Below are 23,377 nucleotides of genomic sequence, written 5' to 3'. Positions count from 1 at the left end.
AGTTAGATTTTTGGCAAATGCCAGAATTCCGACCTGACTCCACAAATGGCTTGCTAATGAGGTCCATATACAATGTATATGATTGGTTTGGTGAAATCCATCAAGCAAAGCCCTTGAAAAGTAGAAAACGGTTTGAAGGTTACAAAGCGTCAAATTCGACATACGAGGCCGAACTGACTCCAAATCAGCCAGAATTGGACAGGTTGCTTTACGAATATGTTACGGACAAGTTCAAAGCCTCAAAGTTGACCGACCAACCCAATAGACAGAGTAGTCACAAAAAACGGTGATTTCAGAGTCGACAGAGCACAAAGTGATGCCGACATGACCAAACTTGACCAAATTCAATTTAGGACTTGTATTAAGTGTATGAAACATGTCTAGGTCAAAATTTGTGGGTTTTGCAAAGTTTTTGTCACTGAAGTTAATAATCGCAATTATTTACTTTTGCATCAATTTTGCTTGGAAATTGTCAAATCATCTCACCTATCATGTGTACACACCTGTTACATGCCAAAAATCAAGCATGAGCCAAAATGACCACCCATTACTTGTCAAATTGCCAAAAAACGCAAAGAAGTATTTGCAAGCCGAAATTTGGGTTATGAACAAGTTTTCTTGATCCAAATCACCTCATATCTCATACCCAAGGTCTATACCATGCCTAGAACCAATTTGTACAAAAAAATTGTCAATTTTGGAAGAAAAGTTAATAATCACGATTATTTACTTTTTGGTCAAAATTGGGGAATTTTGATATTTTGCCATCATACATCCAAATTACATGTTGTGATAAGCCCACTAGCCAACTTTGAATCAATTTGGAGTTCAAAATCTTAAATTTCCATTATATCTATTGTTTCAGAGACCTAAAGCCAAAATCTGGTACCATTTTCAACATGTGCATCCAAATGAGCCCATAATTCACTTAGAGCATGTATTGGGTATATACTTCAAGCCTATAAAGCAAAGTTTGCAGAAAGTTGGAAATTTTTCTTAGCTGTAAATAATCGCGATTATTTACTTTGGTTGCAAATTTTTGTTTTGACCATACAATTTTGTTTCTTGCATGATTTTATGCAAATCTGCTAGCTTTGCACTCTATTCACTGAACAGGAGCAATGCAAGCAACTAAGAGGGCCAAGAAGAAGCTAAACAAGAAAGAGAAACTACAAGAACTATTTGCGTATCAACTGGACCCCGAGTCAGTCAAAGAGGCAAAGGCATCCTACCTTTCTAGAGAACAATTGGAAGAGCACCACACTATGCTCTTCACTGGAAGGTTCAAGAGTGAAGAAGGGCATTAGGTGGAGTTGCAACTCCTGCCTAAAGAGGTCTATGATGTAGCTGCCAAGCCAGAAACCAAAGAGGCTAACCACAGGTTGGGGCTTAGGCATTTCTACGAACAAGAGCCTTGCGGAGTGGACTTTCAGAAAGCTTACAAGATTCTATCCACCATCAAAGAGGACGAAACCGCACAAATATCCGACACCCAAGGGAACAAGGTCGAGGTAGTAATCACAAAAGAGATACTGACAGAGGCACTCAGATTGCCCACTGAAGGAATGACCATGCGGACAAGAGACAGGAAAATCGTAGGCACATTTACCAAGGAGATAGCCACGGCTACATTCGCCGATCTTATCCACAAACAGGTGGAAGAGCCAACCCGTCTGTACCATCAACACTTTCATTTTCTCGCAAAAAGGCCACCAAGGTACACTACACCAAATCACGCCGTGGCCACCACCTTCACTCAGGTTCTTAAGTCAACAACAAGGTAGCCTGTGGACCATGCACAATATGTCTTGACAACCTTGAAGGGCACCAAGAAGGAAGGAAAAATCACATACTTGGATGCATCAGAGGTGTTGACTAGAATAGCCTATCATGTCATCTGTTGGGGTATAAAGCCCAATGTGGTCGCCCAGGTAAGTGGGCATATTCTTGTGTTAAAACCTAATAAGAACTCACTATGCTCTACACATTACAGTAGAACGAGTTCACCATATCATCATGCTCTTCTTCTAGCACTCTCTCTCGCGTCACACTTCCGCTCGTACTCCTTCAACTGGTATCAGAGCTCAGATCGAGGCTCGGGGCAGCATTTGTAGGTAGCCAGAGTCACCTGCTTAGATTGGAGTGAGATTCGACAGGCGAAGACACGGCCCCAAATCCTGTGGGAGAGGCCGAAGGGCTTGGTGTTCTCAGAATTTCATTCTAAGGTCATCTCGGCCACCGTTCGGCTTCGACAAAGCTCTGCGCAGGCCATTTTTGACTACGTGGTCTTGGCGGGTGCAGATCCGACTCTGCATATTTGGGGTTTCAGCCTACGACTGCAGGTGTTGAGGATATCGACACTCCCAGAGTGCTGATTTGTGGTTGTCTACACATCGAAGGACGTCTCACAGTTCTTAGAGGCGTGTCACATACGACACAGGCGCATCTACACACAGACTGTAGGCGACATCCACTAGTTCATCCGGTAGCTTGTGTTTGATGCTTGATATTCTAGATTTCATCCTGACATTGCAGGTACTTCCACATGGGATGCATTAGAAAATTTCGGAGGTCATTTGGAGGGCCTTGTAAGAAATTGTATTTCTCTCTCTAGAAACTTTTTTTAAAATGCACTTGCACCTTGTGAGTACGTCCGAAGGACAACCAGACACTCTAAAAAGTAGATTTATATTCCCAATAGTCCTTGAAAATAGTCACTTTTTTATTTAATGCGAGCGTCTTTTTCAGGAGGCAGGTATGGCGCATTCAATGCAGCTAATGTCATCACTGGAACTTGAAAAGTCACAAACTGTGCAATAGTGATAGATTTTGAGGCTTTTGACACCACCAATACGTTCGGAACGCCAAAATACCCTAAAACCGAATGTCTACTTGTCTCATTCCGACATCCGGAGAGGCAAAAATTGTCTATAAACCCCAAAAAATGGGCTTTGTACTTAAGGTGCGCGAGGAGGCATTCTAAAATTTTAGAATGCCCCCCTGTGCGCCATTAGTACAAAGCTTCTTTTAGTGGTTTTTGGACACTTATCTTTCAAGAAAGCCCCTTTTTAGAGGTTTTTTGACATTTTCCTCTCAAAAAGCTCCCTAAAAAGAGGAAAAAAGGGGCTTGTTACTAACGGTGTGCGAGGAGGCATTCCAAAATTTTGGAATGCCCCCTCGTGCGCCGTTAGTAAAATTTTCTTTTAAGGGTTTTTGACATTTTTTGCCTCTTTGGATGTCGGAGCGAGGCAACTGGACATTCATTTCTAGGATATTTGGGCGTTCCGGACGCATTGACAATATCAAAAGTTTCAAAATTTTCCACCACTTGATAGTTTTGTGACTTTTTGACTTCTAGTGATGATGACGTAAGCCGTATCAAATGCACCGCATCTACCTTCTGAAAAAGGTGCTCGCATTAAATGAAAGAGAGTGATTGTCTTCAAGGACCACTAGATTATTAAATGAGGAGAGGGACACCTTTTATATTTTTGTTAATATCAATCTATTTTTCTACGTAACGTAGGCTCTTCTCTCATTGGAGGAGCTTATTTTCCTCTCTCTTCCAAAAGGCTCTCCAAAAGACCTCCGAAATATCCTAATGTATTGTCGAGATGATGTATGTCTGTTGAGGGTTTGCTGGCTGTGAGTCACGCAACAAACAACCGCCGCAGTGGTTACACCATATAGTGGGAAATTTGTGGATGTATGACTTTGTGGGAAGTCTATGTATTGTCAGATTTACTGCAGCCTTTGTTGAGGGTCGAGTGAGGTTTTATTGAGCTGGGGGATTCTCGAATGTTGAGATCCTTTTGGTGATACAGGTCTTGGAGCGATCCCTCGAGCACCCTTAGATAGGAAGCTAGGATGTATTGACTGTGAGTTAGACAGTTGGGATTGCATCTTTGCTTTACTGCCATTGAGGCATTGTCACAGTCTATGCTTACAGGACAGTGACAGACAGTACAAGTGCAGGACAGGTTTACCCACAGCTTACAATGTGAGAGAGATAGTGGTTTTTTGAGCTGTTTTTGATCTGTTTTTTGAGTACAACAGAGACATTTTACAAAGGAGACTGCTGAAATTTCTGCAGAATCTGAAGCTTTCTTGGTTCATTTGACAGGTTGATATTGGTTCAGAGGTCTGTTTACAGGGGAAACTCTGCCGAATTTTTCCCAGGACAGTAAACTACTTCGAAGCGTAGTTATGGCTGATCACAGGACACCGCTCTTTACAATATCAAGAAGCTGGATGGAACCCATTTTCCATTGTGGAAGAAGCAGATTTGGCACGTGTTGGTACAAAAGAAGCAGATAAAACCTATAAATCTCAAGGGGATAAAACCAGAAGATATGGACGAAGATGAATGGAGTGAAATGGATGAATTGGCACTTTCTACCATTATGCTGACTTTGGCAGAAAGCGTTTACTTCAATGTAGTAGATGAGAGGTCGGCTTATGAAAGCATGGACAAAGCTGAGTGATCTTTATGAGAAGTAGAGTGAAGCTTCACAGGTATACTGACTTAAGAAGCTTGTTGACTTGAAGATGAAAGAAGGGACACCTATGTCCAATCAGCTGAATGAATTCAACACCATCTACAGTCATTTGTCAGCTCAAGGTGTCAAGTTTGATGAACCTGTTAGAGCTATGTTCCTGTTGATCACATTTCCAAAAAGTTGGGACACTTTTCGCACAGCTTTGAGTAATTTTGCACCTCCAGATGGTTTGACCATAGCAGGTGTAGAAGGCAGCCTACTTACTGAAGAAACCAACAGAAAGACAATGGACAAAGGCAAAGGAACAGCCTTAGTTGTCAGGGGAAGGACCAAAGAAAAGTACAAAGGTGGAAAGAGGAATCAGTCTCGTAGCAAGTCTTGCAGTGCTAAAGGCAAGAGTGACATAGAATGCTACCATTGTGGCAAGAAGGGTCACATGAAAAGAGACTGCACAGAATGGAAAGCAGAAAAAGGCAAAGAGAAAGTTGAAAAAGGCAAAGAGAAAGCTGAAGACCATGGTGAGAAGAACAAGTCCTCAGTGAAGATTCAAGAAATAAATGTGACAGAAACTGTTGCAGAGGATGACAGTCTAGGGTCAGGAGACATCTACTTCTTGAAGAATACAATGGACTCAGCTCTTCTTACAGCATTCTGATGGAAATGCACTGAGTGACTAGATTATAGACTCAGGGGCATCACTTCATGTGTCTCCAAACAAGGAGTGGTTTACCTCTTATGTGACCACTAAAGATCATGTTCGGCTAGGCAATGGGCATACATGTGAGATCTTAGGTGTTGGAGATGTTCAATTGAAGTTTCAGAATGGCTCTTCTTTCACACTGAAGAATGTGAGACATATTCCCGCAATTACAAAGAGCTTAATCAGAACAGGTTTACTTGATGATGCTGGCTACGTCACCACTTTTGGACAGAACATATGGAGGATATCCAAGGGTTCTATGATAGTAGCACATGGAGTAAAGTCTGGAAGACTTTACATGATTTATGTATCAGATGTCTTTAAAAATGTAATCGATGTAACCGAGGAGCCGAAAGTTTCTTTGTGGCATAGCCGGTTAGGACATATGTCCAAGAAGAGAATGGAAATCTTGTCTTGTTTTGGTTATTTGCCTTGCTTTTCATTTAATGATTTTGAATTCTGTGAACATTGTCTGTATGGTAAGCAAACACAGCAGCCACATAAGCATAGAAGCAGTAGAAGAGATACACAATTGGCACTTGTTCATAGTGATTTGTGTGGACCTATGCCTAACCTATCTCTAGGGGGAGCTTCTTACTTTATGACATTTATAGATGATTACTCGAGGAAAGTATGGGTTTACTTTCTCAAGCACAAGGATGAAGCGTTTAGTGTTTTCAAAACGTTTGTGACACTTGTGGAGAATCAGAGTGGCAAGAAGCTTAAATGCTTACGCATTGACAATGGTGGAGAGTATGTTTCAAAGGCCTTTCAGGACTTTTGTGAGTCAAAAGGTATAAAACGTGAACTTACTGCTCCTTACAATCCTCCTCAAAATGGTGTTGCTGAGAGGATGAATAGGACCATACAAGAGAAGGTTAGAAGTATGTTGTCTAATGCACAGCTGCCAAATGGGTTTTGGGCTGAAGCTGTATCAACAGCTGTTCATCTTATAAACAGATCTCCTAGCAAGGTTTTGCAGAAGGATTCAATGGCAGAGATGGTATGGTCAGGCAAGGTGCCCTCATACAAGCATCTCAGAGTCTTTGGCTGTGAGGCATATACTCACGTTCGAAAGGAATTTAGGAACAAACTTGAGCCAAAGAGTAGAAAGTGCATCTTTCTAGGCTATGGTAATTTATGGTGAGATGGGGTACAGACTTTGGGATCCCGAATCCAGAAAGGTTATCCGCAACAATGATGTTCACTTTAATGAATCCAAATATCATTCTAAACCAGAGAGGGTTGAGGAGATTAGAAGAGTTGTCTTCCAAGAAGATGGACCTGCACGTGCAAGACAAAATGTTAGGGCTCAAGAGGAGCAAGGACAGGATAGAGTGGAACCACAGGTTGTGGCTGAGCCTGAGCCACCTATTTTGCATAGATCTGGACGTATCACGCGACCTCCTGATAGGTTTGTTCCATCTATGAACTATGTCATGTTGACTGATTGCAATGAGCCTTCATGTTACAAGGAAGCAGTGCAAATGAAGGACTCCGGGAATTGGCAATTGGCCATGCAGTCAGAGATGACAGCTCTGCATAAAAACCAGACATGGAAGCTAGTTAAATTACCACAGGGCAAAAAGGCTCTACCTTGTAAATGGGCTTACAGGTATAAGATCACCGCTCATGATAGTCAGCCAAAGTACAAAGCAAGGCTTGTTTCCAAGGGCTTTAAGCAAGAACAAGGCATTGACTTTGATGAAGTCTTCTCTCCGGTGGTCAAGATGACTACATTGAGATAATTTCTTGCATTGGTTGCCATATTAGATTTGGTGTTGCACCAAATGGATGTCAAGACAGCGTTCTTGAATGGTGATTTAGATGTGGAAATTTACAGGCAGTACCCAGAAGGGTTTGTTGAGAAAGGCAAGGAATATTTGGTATGCCAGTTGTTAAAGAGTCTTTATGGCTTAAAACAATCACCGAGGGAATGGTACCATAAGTTCCACAAGTTTATGCTTTCTCAAGGCTACAAACGTAGTGAGTTCGATCACTGTCTATATACAAAGAAGGCTAAGGATGGCAGTTGGCTGATCCTTATTTTGTATGTGGATGACATGTTGATTTCTGGCAAGTACTTGGAAGAAATTTCAGCTTTGAAGTCAAAGATGGCAAAATCGTTTGGACATGAAAGACATGGGTGAGGCAAGTCATATACTTGGTATGCGCATTGAGAGAGACATATCAAAGAAGTTGATTTGGTTATCTCAAACAGAGTATATTGACAAGGTTTTGCAATGTTTCAATATGGAGAAGGGAAAGGCATTGAGTGTTCCATTGCCACCATATGTGAAACTTAGCAAACAAGATTGTCCCGTGTCTGAGGAAGAACAGGCTGAATCGATAAGATTCCATATGCTTCTGTAGTGGGTAGTTTGATGTATGCAATGATTGCTACTCGCCCAGACATTGCATTTGCAGTTGGAGTAGTAAGTCGATACATGTCAAACCCAGGCAAGAAACATTGGGAGGCAGTGGAAGGAATATGCGTATATGCTATGGGAGTCAGGAGCTAAGTGTATATGCTATGGGAGTCAGTGAGTATGCGTATATGCTATGGGAGTCAGGAGCTAAGTGTAAAGGGTTTTACACACTCATATTATGCAGGTGACTTAGACAACCGAAGGTCTACGTCAGGGTATGTCTTTACATTGGCTGGTGGAGCAGTATCATGGCGTTCTAGATTACAAGATTGTGTTACTCAGTCTACTACAGAGGTTGAATATGTTGCAGCATCAAAGGCATGCAAAGAATCAATTTGGCTTAATCGACTAGTAACAGATTTGGGAATCAAAGAAGAGATGCCTGTGTTATATTGTGATAGTCAAAGTGCTATACAATTGGCTCGCAATCCAGTTTATCACTCAAAGACAAAGCATGTGGATGTGAAGTATCATTTCATCAGGGAAATGCTCGAGGATAAGCAACTTCAGCTTGTCAAAGTTCACACCACAAAAAATCCTGCTGATCTACTTACAAAAGGACTTCCCTCAGAGAGCTTTGCGCATTTTCGCAAGCAGTTAGGTGTAGGGTAGTACATCACTTCTCTACATCTATTGTATATTAGCTTGTATAGTAGCTTCTCTCACACCTAAAGTACCACATTGGACTTTAAGTGGGAGGTTGTTGGGGTATAAAGCTCAATGTGGTCGCCCAGGTAAGTGGGCGGGCCGCCAGGTATGTACACATATTCTTTTGTTAAAACCTAATAAGAACTCACTATGCTCTACACATTACAGTAGAGCGAGTTCACCATATCGTCGTGCTCTTCTTCTCGCACACACTCTCGCGTTGCACTTCCGCTCGTACTCCTTCATCATCGGCATGGCCAACAATGTACTGCTTGCCCCTGATCAGAATACATGGATTTTGGCAGCACAATCCCCTCCATGATCTACAAGGTCAGGTAAAAGGTCACAGAAATCAAATGATGATTCAACTAACAACTCACCAGAATGGCACAGTAGCGAGAGCTCTAACAACAAAGAAAAGAGTGCTCGGAGAGAAGAGATAAAAAGGAAAGCTGCATGACATCGTATTCAGAGGAAGAGTCACTAGCCGCTATGTTTGGGTCTTGGTTTGTACTACCTTGGGTCCCTGCTGAGGGCCCGGAACCTAAGGTAGGTGGATAATGAGAACTTGTGTAAGTCAAAATTCTCTCTAGTTGCTTCGTCTCTAGCACACGACCAGAGAGTAGATGCATGTGACTTTGCCGCATTGTCGAAGCAAGGGACTTGCCATTACCCATCCACGACTCTGTCCTTAGAGTGGATTTGGTGACTGGTAAGGTACACCCCTTAGGGAGTAAAACCATTATTGATCATTGCTCTGACACCACAGTTCACTCGGCCCCACTACAATATTGTTACACTTGTAAGAAGGATACAGACATTGGCCAAGATTCTCCTTACATGGATGTGTTACCGGGTATGACGGAATCAGACAATGTGGATTGGGTCCACCTAGCATCAACCATAGACACTTGGGGAAATAGGGGGACGAACTGGGTAACACCTGAGGGGGATGAAATGCCTATACCCTTAAATATGCTACAAGCAATGCATATCGCTTCTGACAAGACTCATCCTAATGTAACAAAAAAAACATACAAGTGGGTCCCTAAAGCTTCTTTAGTGACCATAGCTAGTGCTAAAAAGCAGAAGCCTTGTAAGAAACGTACCACTCGCTCCAAGAAAAGTAAGAAAATGTTGCGATGGATCCCTAAACGACTATTGGAAGCCCAAGGCTACTATCAAGGAAATGATCAAATCTGGGTGCCAAAACGTAGATTGTGCTCTTACCTATCACCTGACCCAAGTGAGCCCAATCCCGTAGCTCCAAAACGAATCAAGGATCGTGGAAAGAAAAAAATCACAGAATGCTACACACCCGCTCCCGAGCTAGTTTGGGTACCAAAGAAAGAACGATTTGTTCCACCTATCTCAGGAAGGGGGGAGTCCCATGAAGATTCTAGCTCCTCATGTAATACATCCATAGAGGTAAAAGCTTCTACACAACCTCCATCTATAGTAGTGGACCTCCATGAAGCTACAAAAGAATCCACACCTCCCAGTGTTCAAGAATCACCTGATGAACCACTTCAAGTTCAATCTGGGAGAGTACCTTACCACCGTTGCAACTTGACGAGGCACCTAGGGTAATAGAAAACTACTGGCAAAAATCCTCACCTATTACCAACTGGAACAATTGGTTTCAAAGGGTGACAAGCTCATTTCAAACGGTATGATCTACCCAAGGAAGGGGGGAGTGTTTGTGGACAGTCATCATTCATTTGTTTCCCTTTCAACCTTTTTCCCTGACCTCTCAATCACCAATCTTAGGTAATGTACATATAAAGCTTTATACTCACAAAAAAAATAAAAATAAAGAGCAAGAGCAATTAGCAAACGAGTATGTACAATAAAAGTCAAAACATTGACTCAGACCTACACATGTCACATCTGGTACAGTGAAACAGAAACCTATGCCATAAAACACCTTTGATCGTCATCACTTGAGTGATGGAGGGTAGGTAAGATTAGTACGGTAGGAGTGTTTCTGTTTTAGAGTTGAGTGATTAGCAAAGATCTCTTTTCCCACTGATGTTCCTCCTAGAGGTATTGTTTGTATTTCATAGTGTGTACAGGAGCGTGTTGCTATTGATAGGATTTGGACCTTCATGGAACCTTTCTCTCGTTCACACTTCAAATCAAGCGTGACCATCGACACAAACAGGTGTTTCTTGTCCATTAGCATTGCCCTTATCTTTTTTGCATCCATGTTTGTCTGCTTTGATTGTGATTGGTAGCATAATATTCAGCGCATTTTCTTAGTATCAAGCATTTAATTCAATGTAATGTTTTGTCATAATCACTTGTCTAGGTTTAAAAATCAAGCAGTCTGACTAAGCTAGTTTGACCAAGCTAGGTATTAGAAATCTTCTCTTAATACCATGGGGAATGCCTTCCTAATAAGAAATGGTTACTTAGGTTCTTAATCCGATTTAGGCAGCATTGTATGAAATGTACTAGGGCTTTCTAGTGGGCTTAACCCTAGTGACCTTTAGCTTAAGTATTATAAAGGGAGTTTACTAATGTGATGAGCCTGGGGAGGGTAACAGTGTTATATGACCCCCCAAAGTTACAAAATTAAAATGTTGAAAATGAACAAACAAAAAATCAAAGTGCCACACTGTAAAATCTTAAGCTGGAAGAGGAATCTCAGCTTGATTTGGTACTTCACTCACATGTATCGCCTATGGTACTAGAGCCCTAGAGGTTCCCAGTGTGGGCGCTTTTCCTTGAAAAGCAAAAAACCCAAGGCATACAAAATAAGCACACACATCATAATTGAATCAATGTGAAAAGACTTTGGGGAGTCAAAGAAAAAGTAATCAGTCAGGCGATGATTTCATGAGAAATTCCTTTTATGGTAGCTTAACTACAAGGTTTTCTAGATATAGCCTCTAGTCAGCCCTCGAACATGAATACTTGGCTCTCGCGATTAAACAACTTAATTGACCACAGAAAATTAAGAAGCTTACCCATGGTATTAATATTCGATCTCTAGTGCCTTTCGACCGTCAAATTAGCGACCCTAGACTTGTTTACTTTTTTACCTTTACATCTGTTTATGCATTTGATTACATTGCAATTTAATGTTCATTGCTAACAAATTGTTTGAAATTCTTTTACCAATCAATTTTTCTACCTAAAACTGCATATGCTTTTTAAGAGAATGCAATTACTGTGGCAATGTTGTTTGATTTTGCAGTGACTGAAGAAGGCTAAGGACATTCATCTCAAATGATCTTCCACCTCGACGAACCAGTTTCAACTCAACAGCTTCCGAGGACGGAATCTACATCAGGAAGGGAGGCATGTTAACCCTCACGGCACACGGACACCCCATCACCTACGATGGACGTGTATTATGTATTTGGTAGAGTCAGGCACCGGGCATGTCGGTCCAATAGGGAAAGGTAGAGTGATCGCCGATGAGAGGCGCACTCTAACACGAACATTCAAGGGATTAGTTGGTTAAGCATGGGCGCCCAAGTGTGAATGGGGTGAGCTCCTATAAAAGCCAACTAAACCTAATTTTTACTCATTCTCTCATTTGTGCAATAGAAGAGTGCTCTTGCTCCATCTCCATCTTCTTCTTCTTCACCTCCTTGTGTGTGTGTGTGTGAGAGAGAGAGAGGGGGAGAGTGTGTGTGCGATCGAGCATTACGAAGGCACGACGGCGGCGAAGCGGTTGAGCGCGGCACGACTGCAGCTTCTTCTTCATTGCGGCGAGGAATCCACCACGAAGGCGAGCGTAGAGCCGTGAGTGACACACCCTTTGCTTCCTTGAGCTTGCTAGTTTAGGCTTGTTGTGTGCTTGGAGCCGTTTGTGGCTCGCACACGGTGTATTGGCAAGTCCCTTGTTTCGACAGTGCGGCAAGGAATCCATGGGAAAACCCACTAATTAATGAGTCTCCTCCACTAAACCTCTTAGATGTTTCACTTGCTCAATCTCGTCTACTGGGTTTGGGTACGTCCCAATCTTCTTTTTACGATTCTTCCCTTTTTGCCCCTGCGGTTTATCTTGGGGGTCTTGGATTGGATTTGGAAACACTTGTGGTGTTTTCAGAGGCTCCTTATGGTTTTCTCTTATTCGGTTTTCATTTGGTTCCATGTTACGTTTTTCTTTGTCGGTCTTTCTCTTTGTGGTATTGATTCTAGTCTCCATTGTCTCGACTGAATCTGAATCATCCTCGAGGTCATTCATATACACGGGGTCATCTCGTGTTCCTATGTTTGTTTTGGAACTTGGCTTTGAATTTTCCGTATTCTGCGACTTCTTCCTTCGTGTCTTCTTTTTCTTTGCTTGGATAACTGACGCGGTATCTCTCTCTTCGAGGATATGGCCTGGCCCTTGAAGCATGGACCGTGTAATCGCATAAGCGGGTGCGACGGGTGGTATTGGCGATGTCACACTAGCAATTTCGACCAAATTCAGGGGTGTGATTTTAGGCGCATTTGGGTTATAGGGGCATTGGGCAATCAAGTGATCTATGCCACAACGATTACATGTGAGTATTGGCATTGCAAACGTGCTCCCTTGATTCATTTGCATCTGTGCAGCATTCTTTTGCAGCCTAATAGGGCACTCCGCTGCTCGATGTGGTCCACCACACTCGTAGCATTGAAGAGGTGGCCTCCTAGCCTGGGTGTTGATATTTTGACCTCTGGATGCGAGAGCAGCAGCTTGATAAACCGGCTTGACTTGCCCCCAACAAGCTTCCATGTAGTATATAGGACACTCTTCCAATGTATCAAGTCCGTAGGCAATACTAGTGTCTATTTCCTCCTCACAGCCATTTGGATAAGCATTTGATGGCTCGCAACCCACTTGGTTTATAGGGGCGACTCTTGGATGCAGGGGCTGCGGTCCTAGCACAGGAGGTGGTAGCGGTGTAGCTTGTACAACATTTTGAGATCTAGGGACCATGTGTTGCGGTAGTTGCTCAACAGGTGGAGCAGGCATCAATACAGGAGCTCGAGGTGCATCCGTCCAGGCTACAGGTGGTCTATTTGCCATCATACGTTTGATCATTAAACAATCCTTAGCTTGGTGACCATACCTACCACATGCGTTGCAAGTTCCATTAAATTTTACTCTAAACCTAGGGCACTCACTAGTGCTATGTGGACCTAAGCAAATGGAACACCATTGTTGCTCCCTTCTTGGATACATGTGACTATTTTGAGGGGGTCGATTATCCTTAAGAGACTCTTGGATTGCCTTGGTGAGGTCTGTCAAGAATGTCTCAAATACCTTTGGCTCATTGGCAATGGGCTTTGCAGTCATGGGTTCATACTCAATGGCTTGTGAGCTAGTGGATCTCGTGTCAGTAGACACCCTCATGCCTGCTATCATCAAGTTGTCCTCTAATTGGATTGCATTGGCAGTGACATCTTCCCAGGTTGTGATACCTCTAATCACTAGTCCATTATACATTCCTTCATTCCTCAACCCTCGAATGAATCGATCAAGCAGTTGGTTATTGTTGAAGCGCTCATTTACAGGGCAGCGAGAGTTTAAGTGCTTTAGACGACTAATGAAGTCCCTTACTGACTCTCCTTCCTTACGTTCGGCCTTCTGTAGCTGAGATGCTACACCCCAAAGCACACCTTCTCGTATGTACTCCTTTAGAAACAACCTTCGAAGGGTAGGGTAGATTGTTTTCTCGTCCACCCTGAGGGTCCTATACCAATCTCCAACCTTCCCACTTAATGTCAAGCTTAAGGCATTGCACTTATGTAGTTCGTTGCGTTCCCCTAAGGAATCACATACTTGTTCAAACACTTCAATGTGTTTCCTAGCATCTTCGTCCCCATTGAATTTTTGCGTGAGTTTGGCAATTTGTACTGCCTTACTTCTAGGCTCTCTATCAGATGCATGACGCATATTTTCCGCGATAGATCAACCTATGGTTTGAGCAAACGCTGCCAAGTCACCTATGTGAGGAGGTAGGGCCGGTGGAGGTACTCTTGGAATCATATGTGGGAGAGGGACGGGTACCGGTCTTGGCATATGTGTGGATGATGCAGGATATGGAACATAACCGGGCATAGGTCCACTCGGATAAGGGCTAGGGAGCGGCACTCGAGGAGCATAAGCAAGTGGTACAATTGGAGGTGTGGGGGCCATGTGTGCATAAGGGGCTAGAGGCACATACGGTCGAGGCCCCATATTAGGTACTACGACACTAGGTAGTGGCACTGCGCTAACCGTAGATGTCATCGGTACATTCTCTGTCAGGCTTATCCCTCGAGTGAGCACCATGTTTTCCTTAATAGAGGGTTGAGCCAAGTTAGGGAAGCTAAAGTTTTCGCTCGGAGGCTCAGATTGCATAGAGACCCCAGGTGAAATGACGTAAGATGGGTCCATGGGGCTCATTAGAGGAGTCTCCATTTGTGATAGAGTAGGCTGTTGAGCCTTGCTCGTATCCAGAAATCTCATGGGGCCAGTTGAGAGTATATTTACCCCTCGGTTTTGCCTTTCTGATTGAATAATGCCATGGATAACATTACAGATCATTTTCTGTTGATCTTCCATGCTCGTGGCACTAGAGGTGGATTGTACAATCTCTATCCATCCTACATGGTAGGCGTGGCCAAAGTGTAGATCCGTCAACACCTCAGTGTGGAGGTCGTATGTCCAATGATCATTAATGAACAATCCTTCTAGAGTCGACGTGTTAATGGTTTCTTGTGAGGTAGAAGCAATGTTGCTCCCCGTGGTTTTACTTGTCACCAACGGTACTCTAGAAGGAACTTCTGAAGGAGGCAGCTCAACAGGGCCTTCTTGGTAAGAAGTTGGTAGGATATCCACATGGACACTCTTTGGGGGTGTGGGGTCCACGTGCGATGTGAAAGGAGAGTCCACTTCCCCACCCCCTTCGTGTGCTTCATTTGCATCAGGTTCCGAGCGAGTAGCTCTACCTAATGTTTCCATGAAACGGCTAAACATACTAGTACTAGGCTGTGGAGCTTCGGGAGGTGCATGGCCTTCTCTCTCAGTGTTTTCGGTAGGGTATGCTTCCATGATTTCTGAGTCGGAGGAGGAATCACTAGCGGCTATTTTAGGGTCTTGGGTGGTGCTACCTTGTGTCCCTGCTGAGGGTCTAGAGCTTATCGTGGATGGGTAATGGGTGTCCGTATGAACAGAGGCACTACCAATGTGATCGTGCTCTAACACTCGTCCAGAGCGTAAGTGCATGTGCTTTTGATACCCTAAGGTGTCAAAAAGCTGCTCTAGGAGGTCTTGGGCTTGGGCTTGGGCTTGGGCTTGGGCTTGGGCTTGGGGAAATGATCCCGATCTCTATCTTTTATACAAACCAGCCCGTCCGTTTTAAGAGTCACGTTTTTTATTTTCGAAAAATTTCACCGCCCGCTTACTCGCGTTTTTATTTTCCTTTTTTTTTCCAAATTTTTATTTTTAATTTTTATTTTTTTTATTTTAATGCAGAAATTGCAGAAAACTGAAAACGCACAGAAATTGCAGAAATTGAAATGCAGAAAACGCAGAAATTGCAGAAATGCAGTAAACGCAGAAATTGAAAATGCAGAAATGCAGAAAATTGAAAAAACGCAGAAATGCAGAAAATTGCAGAAATTAAAAACGCCGAAATTAAAAATGCAGAAATTGAAAAAACGCAGAAATGCAGAAAATTGAAAAAGCACAGACAATAGCAGAAATTGAAACTTGACAGAAAATGCAGAAAACGCAAAAAACAGAAATCTCCACACACTCCTTCCTTGCCTTTCCTATGATAGAAATTGCACCACAAGGAAGCGTAAAGTGCTTACCGAGATTAGTGTAGGGCATATCCCCGGCAGCGGCGCCAAAAATGTGCACTCCTTGCCGCACTGTCGAAGCAAGGGACTTGCCAATACACCGTGTGCGAGCCACAAACGGCTCCAAGCACACAACAAGCCTAAACTAGCAAGCTCAAGAGAGCAAAGGGTGTGTCACTCACCGCTCTACGCTCGCCTTCGTGGTGGATTCCTCGCCGCGATGAAGAAGAAGCTGCAGTCGTGCCGCGCTCAACCGCTTCGCCGCCGTCGTGCCTTCGTAATGCTCGATCGCACACACACTCTCCCTCTCTCTCTCTCTTTCTCACACACACACACACAAGGAGGTGAAGAAGAAGAAGATGGAGATGGAGCAAGAGCACTCTTCTATTGCACAAATGAGAGAATGAGTAAAAATTAGGTTTAGTTGGCTTTTATAGGAGCTCACCCCATTCACACTTGGGCGCCCATGCTTAGCCAACTAATCCCTTGAATGTCCAAGTTAAAGTGCGCCTCTCATCGGCGATCACTCCTACCCTTTTCCTATTGGTCCGACAAGCCCGGTGCCTGACTCTACCAAATACATAATACACGTCCATCGTAGGTGATGGGGTGTCCGTGTGCCGTGAGGGTTAACAACCCTACAAGCGTCGTGCGAATAACCTCAAAGGTTAACCGCTTACTTTTTTAGGCGTTCGTTTTCACTCATTTTTTAATGTTTTTTAATGATCGGTTTTTTGATTAAAGTGTGTGATAGCTCAAAACAGGCGTATCACTCAAAGGGTCGTGGTTTTACAACGTTCGGTCACCTGAAGCTCCGTTGGTCCTCAAAAAAGTCAATTTTTACCTACGTGGGAAGCTAAAATACGTAATTTTAAAGGGTGACTGAGGCGTGAGCCTAAGTGTGAGCTTGGGCTTGGGTCTAGGAGATATTCTGGATCCCGGTCCTACCTTTAAATTTTTTTAATTTTTTAATTTTTTTTGGGATAAGGTCGCCGCGGCCTGTGCGCGAACACACACACACTCTACCTACCTACTTACAACTAATACACCTATTATTACACACTAACACACTTCATTAGCTCTCATAGATCTACTTCCTACTTATTGTACTTTACATTACAGAGAACTAACAACCTTAATACTAACACCTTAGCACAGAGAAAACACAGTACCTTTCAAAACTTCATTAACAAAGAAATACATGGTAACAGAACAAAATCCTTCTTCTCAACACACACACCTTCCTTCCCTACCTTTCCTACAATTAAAATTGCACCACAAAAGAAGCACAGAGTGCCATTCAAGCTTAGTGTATGGCATTCACCGGCAACGGCGCCAAAAATGTGCAAGTCTGTCGTACGTGTCAATGCAAGGAACTTGCCGATACACTGTGTGCGAGCCACAAATGGCTCCAAGCACACAACAAGCCTAAACTAGTAAGCTCAAAGATGGCGATGGTGTGTCACTCACCACTCTACGCTTGCTGTCGTGGAGGATTCCTCGCCGCGAAGAAGAAGGAGACGCCGCTATGCCGCGCTCAACCGCCTCACCGCCATTGTGCCGCCACAATGCTCAATCTCTCTCTCTCTCTCTCTCTCTCTCTCTCTCTCTCTCTCTCTCTCTCACACACACACACACACACACACACGCACGCACACACACATAAGGAGATGATGAAGAAGAAGAAGATGGAGATGGAGCAAGAGCACTCTTCAATTGCACAAATGAGATAATGAGTGAATTTTAGGTTTAGTTGACTTTTATATGAGCTCGCCCCAATTCACACTTGGGCACCATGCTTAGCCAAATAATCCCTTGAATGTTCCAATTAGAGTGGTCTCTCATCAGCGATCACTCTTACCCTTTTCCTATTGGACCGACAAGCCTGGTACCTGACTCTACCAAATAAATAATGCAGCGTCTGTCGTAGGTGATAGGAATGTGCGTGAGGGTTAACAAGGGAAGGCCATTGATGGCGATAGTTTCTCACATGCAGTAGTGATACCAAGGGTGTGATGATGATGAATATCAAGGGTGTGATGATAATGGCCTACCATTGCAGGGTCGGTGCATACCTGAGTGCAATGATATACTCAAGGGATCGCAATGCTGAATGGTAGGTAGTATACAACAAAAACAACTTAGCCCTGCAAGCAGCTCAGTCATGGAAATCAATAGAGGCCCACCGTGGTGCACTGGCTAGTGTGACCTTAGAAGGGAAATCTACAAAAAGAAGTTGTGTTGATAGGTGCAACTTTGGTACAAAAACATGAGTGAATGTGGGAAAATTGGTGAGGATTTGATGAGCAAGGCCTGGTAGCTATCGCTCTTGGTTAAATGATAGAGAATATTTAGCAATCTGAGTGCCTTGTGTGTTGGCTCGCGTAAAGGATGATGCTTCCTTGGAGCTCGGTGGTATGTGAGACGGGCACACAATAATGTGAAAGCTTGCCACCTTTAGTTGGATATGACTAGTCTTGGATAGTGTATACATTCCCTCAAATGATCTTGGCCACACTTACTTACCTACAATTGGCTAAGGCTTACAAGGTAAGGAAAATAGTGAAGAGTTCCTATTTCGAGATTATCATGGTTAGTGGCACATGTGCATATCCCATTGACAACCTTGTGATATAAGGATAATGAAATCTAGTTAAATATCAAGGATAGAATTAATAAAGTGCTAATGCAAAAAATAGTGAAGAGTTCCTATTTCGATATTATCATGGTTAGTGGCACATCTGCATGTCCCATTGACAACCTTGTGATATAAGGATAATGCAATCTACTGAAATATGAAGGATAGATTAATGAAGTGCTAATGCAAAAAAAATTAACTTGTGCTTTAATTAGGATCTAAGCGAAAAACGAGATAAGCTTGGCTAGGCTCTAATACCACTTGAAAGGTTATGGAGAAAAGATAAGTGTGCCGTTCATGACATAATTAGAGTGTTGATTGACAAGATATTAGAGAGAAAGAGATTGACACTCATGGAAGTAGCAAACCATGGTTAGATTGATAGAATAGATACTACATGCAAATGGTGGATACAAAATAGGTGTGAATGATGGTTAATCAGAGAATGAAAAAGTGGAATACAAAGTGTGTAGCTTTGGGCTTCTTTTATCAATTTGGGAGAGGGAATTTGATGAAATAATCAGTGATAGAGAGAGTCACTTGTGGTGGTGCGGATGTGTCACACACCCCAACACATGAAAGTATGAAATGGCTTTCAAGTCAAAATGAGTTGAAGGGTAGAAAATCTCGGTAGTTGGAGATCCTACAGGAGTTTGACCTTCAAATACATTACCAGAGAGGTCAATATAACGTAGTGGTGAATGCACTTAGTTGCATGCCATAAATTAATGAATTAAGATTAACAGTCTTAAAGAATGATCCATTGAAGTCACTACGAGGTTTATGTGAGCACAATCCATCCTTTACAGAGGTTTGGTGCATTGTACACTATCACACTACTTGACAGACGTGATCACCTCCCTCGTCGGCACATAGGGCTAGTTCAGAGAGAGAAGTCGTAGGCACAATGAGTAGGGAAGTGATAGTTAGTATGGAGAGACTAACCAAGACTTCTGGGTATAGTTTGGAGTTGGAGAGCTCTGACGTAGACACTTCCTCACATTTGACTTTAAAGGGGGGTAATAAACATTGCCGAGGGGAGAAGTATGCTAACTACTTCATTGACGATGGGTACTTACTCTATAAGCATAGAGTGTGCGTACAAACTATTGGTGACTTTTGGGCCACATTCTTAAAGAAATTCACGATAGTCCAAGTGCCAATCATCCCGAGAAGCAAAGGACCTATGCACTAGTTCAAAGACAATTTTATTGGGTTAGTTTTTTTAAGGACGTCCACACTTATGTGCACAAATGAAATAAGTGTCAGGTCAATAAACATGAGCGTCTCAAGGTTGGGAACCTACTCCATCCTTTGAAGATTCCTCAAAGGAAATGGGAAAGGATTTCCATGGATTTCATTACCGATTTACCCAAAACTAGCCGAGGGAATGACTCGGTGTGGGTAATAGTGGACATGTTACCCAAAATTGCAAAGTTTATTGCCATGAAAAAAATGGTTAAAGCGCCAAAGTTGGAAAAACTCTTTATTGAAAATATTTACAAGTTATATGGCCTACCCGCAGATATAGTGTCAAATAGAGATAGAAAGGTCAATAGTCATTTTTGGAGGGAAGTCTTCAAAAAGCTAGATACTATTATGAGTATGCGTACAACACTGTTAGGGGCCAACCACCCTAACAGTATTTTAGTACAGGTACACATTAAAACTGCATATTACACTACACTACTGCATACGAGAATACTAAAGAACACCACGTATAGAGAGAAGACGGTACTGTATTACTCCATGTTCATCAACACACAAGTGCTTACAAGCAGTACCAAGAATAGTATGACTGCATAAGAGAAAGACCAATTTCCCAACTGCAAGACAACATCAAAAAACTAACTGCTCACCTAAAACTAACCCCCTTAAAACATCAACCACTGGTGTAAAAACACCCTTAAGGCTCAAAGGTTCCATCCTTAGTTACAAACAAAAGTGAATAGATTGACACTAACGTATCAGGGAAATAATACTTGGCACACCCGATGGGCAATGTTTGCAAAACATTGTGAGGATGCACAATTCCTTGATTAAAATCAACTTGATCTTCAGGTTCGGCTTGCTACTCCTTTGCATCTTCGTCCTGGTCAGTAGTTGTGTTGTCCTCTCTAGTACTTCCTGCATCCACCTCATCTTCAAGTGATTTCATTGGAACCTCGGCATCTTCTCCACTGAGCATCTCATCCACAATAGACAATAGTAGATCTTTAAACTGATGTTGTCCTCCTACAACATCTTCTTGGTCATCTGCAACTGCAATTGTAACTATCACTGCATTTGCTGTTAACTTTGCTCGAACTTCAGCTTTAGTTTTATCCAACTTTACAGTATCACTCTAAGTATGCAGTTGTTTAGGTTGATGATGTTTCTGTTACTCCAACTGCTTCTTCAATTCCTCATATTGCTACTTCAATTAATCATACTGCTTTTGCACAAACAAATTCTTCTCCTTTGCTTCTTCCTTTGCATCAATACTTACTTCCATCTCAGTTTGCAACCTCATCGATTGTATGTTCTTCAATGTTTGTAGCCAAGACTTCCTCGATAATGTCTCCCCAACATGAAGATGCTCTGCCTCATTCTCATGTCCTGTGTGATTGGAATTGTATCTTCAATTAACTACTCTTGAACTTCCTAATCTCCATTATCAATTAGTATCACTTCACATTCAACACCCTCTGGTTCAGGCTGGTGATGAACTTGTTTTTCTCCCTTATATTTTAAATGTGTAAAATGATCTTTTAGTTCAGTGAACCTCTTTTGCAACAACATATTTTATTCCTTAGCCTCTTCTTCAGCAAAGGCCTAGTATGGCTTGTTGAACACATTAGCAGGTTCAAGTTCAGGGTCAGGTTCAGGTTTCTCTTCAAAAATATTGAAGAAAGATTCAAGATAGGATGAAAGCTTTGCAACCATTAGACGTTGTCTCTTGAACATATCCAATATCTATGCATGTAGATGAAACATTAGGAGAGAGTCCATATACCAAAACAATTGATTATCTTGAAAATTTTGATTCAGGTTACACCAAAATTGATTTGCTTCTTCATCAAATTGATCTGATTGAAGGCTTAAAAATAACAAGTTGAACTCTACTTCCCACATAAAAAACACCACCAAGATGGCTTGCTCACATCCCCTCTCAAAAACATAAAGAAATCCACGTTGTAGTTGCAAATCTCTCCAATCAGTGATATCTCCCTGAAACTGAAAACTTTTGACTTCTGCTCCTCGAAAAACTTCCCTTATGTCATCAAGTATAAAGACATAAAATCAATCAGATATAAGAATATCAACATCATCTCCTCCATCAACAACATCACATAGAAATGTAGAACCATCTTTAGGAAAACCCACTTCACCATCATCAAGAACTTGCAAAAGGCTTGCATAATCATCAGTCAGAACCATCTTCTCAACATCAATAAAACTATTCAAATGAGGAACATGACCACATAATGAATACAAATATTCAAGAATACCATTAGTAAACTAAACTTCATTGAAAAAAGATACACTTCCAATATCCTTGACTGAATTTGGAAAAGCACCAACATCATAAAGATCACTGATGGCAACATCATCATTCAAGACACCTTCCGTAACATCAAGTTTTGAAGAAGAATCCATGTTCATCATGATTTTGAGTAAGATTCAAATCCTCCTTTTGATTATCCTTATCCAAAACAACTTGCTTAAGAGAATCATGCTCTGCATAGCAATAAGAGATATGCAAGTCAAAATTAGCTCGAACCTAAAAAATCTCCACCATCAATGATGCCTTCTCTTCTTGAAGTTGACTGATTTTGGAAACTGCTTCATTTGTTGCAACCATACTTGAATACCTCTCATTCTCCAACTCTAAAGAAAGATTATGGATCATCTCCACTTGATAAACAACAAGACTTTGAAATTCAAAAAATTCAGGTATATAACTTCTTTGAAAATTAGTATTGTGAGGATCAAGGACCTGTATTGTGGAACTCAGTAAATCAAGGACCTTTGGCATCAAAACTAGAAATTCAGGGACCTGAAATTCAAGATCCTTGTTTTCACAACCTGAATAAATCATATCCACTCATGGAAATTGGCTTTCAGTCTTCAAGGCTCCAAAAACACTTCTCCATCAACACAAACACACTCCTGTGTGACTGTCACTTGCAGGATACTACTCATCAAGATACATCAAAAATTAATTCATCACATGATCCTCATCATCAACACGCATTATATCTTTATCTATCTTCACCTCTTCCACTTCATTACACTAAGATCTCTCCCTGAATTTCATCCTCTTCAAGATTGATGTCCAAGGTTGGTATATGGGTTTGTATGGGATATTGGTGGCTTCTCTTGCTCACCTCCACTTGCATTCCCTTCTTCTCAATCACTAATTCTTCTATTGGGTAGATCTTGTTCTATTTTTGCAAAGATACAAGTCTCTTTGATGTGAGGTTTGGAGATAGCTGGCAGTCCTTTTGGCTACTTTGGCTCATGAGATGCTCCTGGCTTCCTCTTTCTTCCACCAACATCTTTCGGATTCCATCTAGCTTGCAATGAACTTCAACATCCCCATGTTTGACTAGCCCATTCTCAACCCTTCTCTTAGTCTCCTGCAAATGTAAATTCTTTACAGCATGAGCAATAACCTGGTCTTTCACAAATGCAATTTCCTGCG

This window comes from Adiantum capillus-veneris, chromosome 18, assembly GCF_014529385.1.
Source record: "Adiantum capillus-veneris isolate H3 chromosome 18, ASM1452938v2, whole genome shotgun sequence".
Taxonomy (NCBI): Eukaryota; Viridiplantae; Streptophyta; class Polypodiopsida; order Polypodiales; family Pteridaceae; genus Adiantum; species Adiantum capillus-veneris.
This window is presented reverse-complemented; position numbering follows the sequence as displayed.